This window comes from Octopus sinensis, linkage group LG2 (assembly GCF_006345805.1).
Source record: "Octopus sinensis linkage group LG2, ASM634580v1, whole genome shotgun sequence".
NCBI classification, from domain to species: Eukaryota; Metazoa; Mollusca; class Cephalopoda; order Octopoda; family Octopodidae; genus Octopus; species Octopus sinensis.
In genome coordinates this window covers 170,825,848-170,833,121 of record NC_042998.1, presented here as the reverse complement: position 1 = coordinate 170,833,121, position 7,274 = coordinate 170,825,848, and positions in this window count along the sequence as shown.

Below are 7,274 nucleotides of genomic sequence, written 5' to 3'. Positions count from 1 at the left end.
GGTGAGGAATTCGGCGAAGTGTCTATTTACGAATTAGTATGGGGTAAGACACAAATTGGGTTCAAGAGCATTAGGAGGATGCTAAAAGGAGAGTAGGTCGTTGTAAAAAAAATGCAGATACAGGAAACAACACGTCTACAGGATAATGGCTATAATTGCTTTTTGTGTGTGTGTGTGTGTGTGTCAATAAGCTACTGTTTTTTTTTTCTTTTCCTTGTTTTTGATTTTTTTTCTTTCCTGTCTAACATGTTTGTATAACAGCTCTATCATAGACATAAGTAGTTAGGGTTAATGTGAGTAGCAGTTGTGCTTTGTAGGGAATCAATGACAAATCAGTGCTGAAGTCTTTTCTGACTCTGAGAAGTAAGCATAGTCTTTAGAATGTACTTTTAGATGAACCCTTAGTTTCATTCATAATGAGTTTAAGGGTTTTAGCCATATACTGTTCATGGATAGGAATGACGTTACATTGCAAGATGGTTTCTTTGATATGTATATCAATTGTGTCATAAGCTATTGAAGAAGATGTCATATCTCATTTGAGGATCAGGATGTTTTTGAAAGTAAGATCTGGTGGTGATATGCATAACGATGCTATGTTGCAAAGAAATGAGAGGAAGAACAATAATTAATTGATAAGGCCTTTATTTGTTCATTATAAAGTAAGATACAACTTCTTTGGGTTGTCAAACAATAATAATTAGCAGTTCTGTTATCCATTTTGTAGGTAGTTAACTTCATCTTTTGTTGACTGCTAGAAGACAGGTGGAAAAATGGGAGAGAAAAAAAGTAACAGAATCTGCCTCTGTGTTGACGAGAGGCTGGAAGTTGTGTAGCCATGTGCTGACTATCCATACTTGAAGTTAGAAACAGGGAAATGGGCTTTTCTAGTGAGGGCTAAGTAAAAGAAGTAGAACTGAATTTGCTTATAGTATTTATATTTGTTGGAGAGTTGGATGTAAGTCAGAAAATAGTGGAAAGTAACGGGTTTATCTCTTAAGCTGTATTTAACACAAGAATGTTCACTTAATAGATCTTAACTGAGACAGTTGACTCTTATAAATTTCTAAGTGCCAAATTCAAGGACAATAGGAAAGAAACTGATACAAAACTCTAGGTTTGATTTCAGATATTGGCTAAGAATCTAGGATGCTATTTTGGTACATATGTACAGGTTGTGTGCTGATGTCACCTGTGTATGAAAGGTTGAAGGGGAAGTAAGGGATAGTATTATCTCCATGAGAGTAGTGTGTGAGTCAGTTGTTAGAAGTAATGGTGAGAATGTTATTAATGTACTGAAGGCAGATTGTATGAGATATGACCAACCTATGAGAGTTGATATAAAATACAAGTTACTCTAGAAAGTTTTGAGAGGATACTATTAAGCTAAGAGATGAATGACATGTACAACCCATTAGATTTGTTCATGTCGGTCTTTGCAGATGTGAAAAGCAACAACATTGCTTTCTCCAATAAAGTGTGAAAAATTTCTAGTATATAACCTTATGCTAGTAAATTTCTAACTACAGAAACTGCACTAAAGATTAATCTGTATGTGTTGTATGGAATTAGAAGTAAAATAGGTAACAAATGTGGTCACTTTATCTTATCTGTGCAGTCACTTTAGTCAAGGAGTGGTAACTAGAAGGATTGTTACAAAGTTAAAAATAAGGATGTTCTTAGCAGGTATGATTGTGTACTTAAGAATTTCATTTCAGAACCACTCTATTTCAAGTGTGAACCCATTGCATTGGCATCTTGGGCAAGTATTTTCTGCTATGGCCTTGGGTCAACCAAAGTTTTGTGACTGAAATTTAGTAGATAAAACTGTATAGAAGCCCAACAGAGGGACTCCTTCCTGTTCTTGAGTTGTACATTTTAATCTGTAGCCTGGTTTAACACTGTCATCAGGCCTTTGGATACCTTTAGCCAGGTTCAGTCACTTGTAAGCATTCAGTTTCGGTCCCCCACCTAAAAATAACTTCTTCCCTTTCTCCAAAATATCTTGGAATCCCTGAAAAATAAAAAAAAACTCCAGTGAATGTTGCATTTCTTCTTCATTCATTGTTTAAAATCTACCTTATTAAACATATTTTAAAGTAATTCTCTTATTACGGAGTTGATGTCATTTGAGTTGATAATGAGTCAGGCTATTATCCTGAAGGTTCATATTCTATCAAGGTACAATAAATGGATATAGCTTACTATTGTAATCAACAAGTGCCTCATATAATTAACAAGTTTGTTTTTAGCCTTGGTAGTGATGAATGTACTTTGATTAGATAAACTCTTACAATTATCTAGTTTCAATTTCACCACCACTATATTCACTAGTGTAGCTGGGAGTGGGGTCCACTCCAGGCAGCACTTTTGGGTTTGCTGTAGGCAATATGTGATTTTTTGTGGGGTCTGGGAGTGGCAAATAGAAGGACTGCCCTGGGTGGCACACACTCTAGCTACACTAGTGACTATACTAAAGTAAAATGATTACAAATAAATCGTTCCTGTCATTGCCTACGATGATCTTTCACTACCTAATGCAAATATTCTTTTTTTTAATCTTTTTGAAGGTCAATAAAATACCTTGTAAGATATTTATCCTGTACATATCACAAACTCTCTCTCTTTCTCTCTCTCTCTCTCTTCTCCCCCCCTCTCTCTCCCTCTCTCTCTCAGTGGAGGCCTACAATATAACATTTGTAAATATATTGACTTATTCTTTAACAAAACAACTATGCAGTCTTGGAAATGTGTGATGGAAAAAGTACTGCGAGCTGATGCACTGATGTTATAAGGTAGTCTTAATAGAAGTCAGGCATGAGAACATTTAAGTCTCACAGTTCAGATGATGACAGGATTAGATTACACAGAATGATGTTTCATTTGGAGGTTCATTTAAGCTAAAATGAAAATATGGATGATTATATTTGAATATAGGCATGACTGTATGGTTAAGAAGTTCACATCACAACCATATGGTTTAAGGTTCAGTCCCACTATGTAGCACCTTGGGCAAGTGTTTTCAACTACAGTCCCAAGGTAAACTATACCTTGTGAGCAGAATTGGTTGATAGAAACTTTATGGAAGCCCATCAAATGTGTGTGTATGTGTATATGTATGTGTGCATGCATGAGTGTGTTTGTATCTGTGCATATGTCCATAAACACTGACATTTCCTGACCTCATTTGTCATTGTTAAAGTAAAATGATGATATAATTTTTACATCTTAACTGGTCATTCTGCTCTTTCAAAGACCAGTTGAATAGAAAATATCAATTACTTGAAAAAACAGGTTGGGGTTAGCAATGGGAAGGGCATCCAGTCACAAAATGCTCCCACAATTTGGAGGTTAAGCACTTTCAATATTCCACACAAATATGATGTCCATTGAGTTAGTGTGAGTCAAATTTGAGAGTATTTTATGTTTTCAAGGTCATTGCAGTCTTGAATTTATTGTTAGACATAAGTTTATATTGGATACAATTGATGTAAGAAACCACTTGCTTTCTTCAAAAATACCTAATAAATATGAAAGGATATTGGTATCAACATAATTTGATTGACACTACTTCATCTTTCACATGCATGTTTCTGTACAAGTCAATCTTCTGTCCATTACAATTAAAATGAGGAAAATAGAAATGGAAAGAAGGAAACGAAGTCATTAGGGTATACGTATATTTTACTGTATATTCTCATATCACTTTATTGAGTTAAGTTACATCAAGTGTATGTTTATTCTTTATTTCATTGTCTATTAACCCTTAAGCATTTAAATCAACCACATCTGGCCCAAATATTCTACCTGTCATGTGTTCAAACCAGTCAAATCCAGACTCTTACACCTACCTTATGTCATTCTGAAAATAAACAATCACATCATCAAAATATGGAAGGTATGAGATAATGCATAATTAATTCAAAACAATGTGAATAAATAAGCATTACATTTGACTAAGAAATCTGAATGCTAAAGGGTTAAACTTATAATTTGGAGAAATATTTTTACTGATATGTCTGTAGAAAGTAGCATCATGAAGTCTGTGAGAGGGAAAGAAAAGACAAAGACAAATTGTTACCTCACAGTGAATCAAAACTAGTTTTCTGTAGTTGAAATCTTCAATAATAAAAGAAGCTTGTTGGAGCTTCAATGGTTTTATTTATTTAGCTTTAGGTCAGACTTGATTGGACAGACCTATAAATGAAGACATTCTAACCATAACCAAACAAACCACCTAAATCTTGAGCAATGTTAGTATTTAATTTCAGCAAATTATGGTCACATGCAACAGAGACTGTCACTAGAATAAAAAATACCTTTTATTTGTAATTATTAGTATTAAAAATTTCCATTAATCATTTCAACTTCTTAATTACACTTCTATATGGTACCTTTTCTCTTACTGTTCTACATACTTTTGTTCTTGATTACAACTCTATAACACTTTTCATAGGAATTCCTATTCCATAATTTGATCATGTGATTCATAATCAGAAGTGCCACTCAATGTGGACGGAGTTTGCAGAAGAGGGAGATCCAGAAAGACATGGAATGAAGTGATGAAGGCTGATCTCAGGATCTTGAACTTCATGGAGATTACAGGGGACCAGGCTGACTTGCAATATGCATTTACTGCAAAGACCCTGGCTGCTTCCTGCACCAGTTCCGCATATCCCCAGCCCATTCAAAGTACCTTGGATTTCAGAACAACCCGCTGTGCTTGAGGAGACCTATTGAGTCAAGTACATGAACATCGAAATAAATATCAATGGAAATAGTAGTTGTGATACCTGTGCCGGTGGCACGTAAAAAGCACCATCCGAACGTGGCTGATGCCAGTGCCGCCTTGACTGGCTTCTGTGCCGGTGACACATAAAAAGCACCAACCGATCGTGGCCGCTGCCAGACTCCCCTGGCACCTGTGCCGGTGGCATGTAAAAAGCACCCACTACACTCACGGAGTGGTTGGCATTAGGAAGGGCATCCAGCTGTAGAAACACTGCCAGATCAGACTGGAGCCTGGTGCAGCCTCCTGGCTTCCCAGACCCCGGTCAAACCGTCAAACCCGTGCTAGCACGGAAAACGGACGTTAAACGATGATGATGATGATGATGATGATTTCTCGAGAAGACCCAAGTAAATTAGCAAAACTAAGTTCTGAAAGCTCTCTCTCTCTCTCTTTGTGTGTCAAAACAGTTTGGTAACCACACTGCTCTTCTACAGCAAGAAACCTGTTCTGCTCTGGCCTCAAACACTGCTTTTGTAATAAATTTAGTATTATTAACCTTCTTTAGAGGTCACCTTATATTTAAAAAAGTGGGGAAATAGTAATTGTTTGAAAAGAGCCAAATGTTATGTTTTGGTTTGAAGGAGTTGAGTATTTTCCATATTTTATGATAGTTCAAAGTGTTTCTTCATCTTTATTTTATTGACTACAGCAAATGATAATGAGTTTCTGAAAAATATGGGTTTGCTTTCAGTTGAGTTGCATAATGCCTTCTCAAGAAATTCCACAAATTCCTGAGATACTGGCATTTGTGGAATTTCATTCACACTTTTGAACAGATTAAAATCTCTGTTTTGTAATCTTATCATTTTTTAATATTTTCTGAGAAGCAGTTTATTTTTAGAATTATTCTGTTCGTAGTTTCCTTTTCAATATATTGTCTTCAACTGTGCTTCCTCTAATTTAGCTGACAGAACAAAAGCAACAAGTTCAACACCTACTTCATAATTCAGTAGCTAGCAATCAAAAAGATATCAAGCTGGATAAACAACTGGTCTAATACATAAACAATCTTACCTATGCACTCATAGAAAAATTAAGGTAAAATGGAAAAATATTTGGGTTTTTTTTAAAAAATAAAGTGATATTCAAGAAGGCAGTAAGGGTGAAATTTGAACTTAAATTAAAAGTCAATAAAATTAGGTAAAAAATATAAACTAGAATCAGTTAGCTCCAATTTCAAACTGAAAAAATAAAAATGAAAAAAATATTGAAGAACTAAACTATCATTTCCAGTCATGGATCCATTAGCTTTTTAGTGCTTCAAAACCTTTAACCAGGGAGTATATAATGTGATTTTTTTAATCTCAACATTGAAATCTCCAACTGGCTTCCATATTTTGAGTGTGTACATTTAAAAGTAAGTTTCACTGGGTTATAGAAACACCATGAAGGTGTGTAACCTAGTGGTTAGAGTGTTGCACTCATAGTTGCAAGATCACAGTTCTGATTCCTAGACCAGGTGGTGCATGGTGTTGAGCAAAACATTTCATTTCAAATTGCTCCTGTCTGCTCAACTGTAATTAGTAACTATGCAATGGACTGGCATCCGATTAGGGGAAATTCTTTTGTTCTTTTACTTGTTTCAGTCATTTGACTGCAGCCATGCTGGAACACCGCCTTAGTCAAGCAAATTGACTCCAGGACTTATTCTTTGTAAGCTTAGTACTTATTCTATCGGTCTCTTTTGCCTAACTGCGAAGTTATGGGGACACAAACACACACACACATGTACAATGGGCTTCTTTCAGTTTCTGTCCACCAAATCCACTCACAAGGCTTTGGTCAGCCCAAGGCTATAGTAGAAGATACTTGCCCAAGATGCCATGCAATGAGACTGATTTGGAACCATGTGGTTGAGAAGCAAGCTTCTTACCACACAGCCATGCCTCAGTCACTTATATGCCATGAAAACCAGAAAACCAGTTCTAGGACTCAAGATAGTAATTTACTAATTACTATTTACTATAGAAACACCATTTAAGAGTATTGTCTTTTTGTAGTGCATCTATGACAATTTAACTAAATAGAACTCTTCCTTCCCCAAGTAAAAAGATAAAGATCCCCTTTGGTCATGAATGACCATGGGATTTCACCTCCAAGGCACAAGTTCAGGCAAGGTTGTTTATGGAAGACTAGTAGTCACCCATGCATATCAGCCTCCCTTTTCCACACCACCAATATTATTCCAGGGAAAGGCAAAGGCCAATACAGTTTGGCACCAGTGACTCATTTCTACAGCTGAATGAACTGGAGTAATGTGAAATGAAGTGTCTTGCTCAAGAATACAACACATTAACTGGTCCGAGAATCAAACTCACTACCTTATGTTTGTGAGCCCAACACACTAACCACTGAGTCATGCTCCTTCCCCAGGTAGCACTGCAAGTTAAAAAAAAACACTTGTCCATTATAGCTTGAAATTCCCATGGTATCTTTTGTCGAGTAATGTGATCTGGACTCATTAAAACTTTCGATGACAAAG